Source organism: Piliocolobus tephrosceles, chromosome 4 (assembly GCF_002776525.5).
Source record: "Piliocolobus tephrosceles isolate RC106 chromosome 4, ASM277652v3, whole genome shotgun sequence".
NCBI classification, from domain to species: Eukaryota; Metazoa; Chordata; class Mammalia; order Primates; family Cercopithecidae; genus Piliocolobus; species Piliocolobus tephrosceles.
This window is the reverse complement of record NC_045437.1, coordinates 159,479,934-159,481,393: the sequence shown is the minus strand read 5'-3', so window position 1 is coordinate 159,481,393 and position 1,460 is coordinate 159,479,934. Positions and strand designations below refer to the sequence as shown.

Here is a 1,460-nt window from a genome sequence, read left to right as displayed (position 1 = left end):
TTACATTATTGTTCCCTTCTGTAAATTCATAAAGATAATCTCCTGCATTAACTTTTAAAGACTGTACTTTTTTTGTTTTATGTTTAAATGTTTATGATTTATGTTTAAATCTCCAATTACCCAAAATAGTTGTTTGTATATTTTACGTAGTATGGGACTTGATCTTATTTTTCCCTACCCAACTAACCATTGTTTTACTAACATTTATTGAAAATTCCATTTTCGAGTCGAGAAGCAGATACCCAAGGTTCCGGAGGTTCGATGAAACCGAGGACCACAGAGGGAAAGTGACCTCAAAGTCACAGAGTAATTTTTTAGAGCTGGACAAGAATCCAAGCCTGCAACTGCAGAGACCAGAGATCTTTCTTCTATCTATACTCTTGGGAAGCACATCCGAAGATCTTTGCAAATTATCGTGTGGAAGGAAAATGCCTGAAGTCAAAAGAAGCCGGAAAGCACCCCCAGATGGCTGGAAGTTGATTGAGCCAACACTGGATGAATTAGATCAAAAGATGAGAGAAGCTGAAACAGAACCGCATGAGGGAAAAAGGAATGTGGAATCTCTGTGGCCCACCTTCAGGATCCACCACCAGAAAACCCGCTACATCTTTGACCTCTTTTACAAGCGGAAAGCCATCAGCAGAGAACTCTGTGAATACTGTATTAAAGAAGGCTATGCAGACAAAAACCTGATTGCAAAATGGAAAAAGCAAGGGTATGAGAACTTGTGCTGCCTGCGGTGCATTCAGACAAGGGACACCAACTTCGGGACGAACTGCATCTGCCGTGTGCCCAAAAGCAAGCTGGAAGTGGGCCGCATCATCGAGTGCACACACTGTGGCTGCCATGGCTGCTCTGGCTGAGGCTGGTGCTCTCCACCCTGGACTCTGGACTTCGCAGGTTCCTGCCTGTGGCGCCACCCCCTTCCTGGGAGCAGCGAGCAGTGCCCCAGGCCCGAGTTGGAGCACAGTCTCTACGGGGAAGGCTTCGCTGTCCATCAGCTGTGATTTGAAAAAAAAAAATCTTCAAACCAAAAAAAAAAAAAAAAAAAAAAAAAAAAAAAAATTCCATTTTCCATTTTCCACTTATCTGCAATATCAGCTATTTTCTAAATCACTTCCATGTTCATATTTAATCAGTCAATGTTTATTCCCATACCAACACTACATTCAATACTTATATATTAATATAACTTTATAAAGTTTTTTTAAATATCTGATAAAGCAAGTCTCCTGCTTACACATAACTTATTGGTTCACGTTCAAGAACTGTATTGCCAATCTCTTTGACATGTTGATTTCCTTTCTTTTGTATATATACCCAGCAGTGGGACTGCTGGGTCATATAGTACTTCGAATTTTAGTTTTTTGAGAAACCCCCATGCTGTTCTCCATAGTGGCTAAACTAATTTATATTTCCACCAACAGTGTACAAGGGTTCCCCATTCTTCAGATCCTCAT

At 40.8% G+C, this 1,460-nt stretch overlaps 1 pseudogene across 1 annotated transcript; it reads left to right on the top strand.

Annotated features, from left to right (window-relative positions):
• The first annotated feature begins 232 nt into the window (after positions 1-232).
• LOC111527598 lies at positions 233-1,030 on the top strand (annotated as a pseudogene). The gene has a single exon (XR_002726718.2). The product of XR_002726718.2 is annotated as a protein BUD31 homolog pseudogene (transcript).
• Positions 1,031-1,460: the final 430 nt, after the last annotated feature.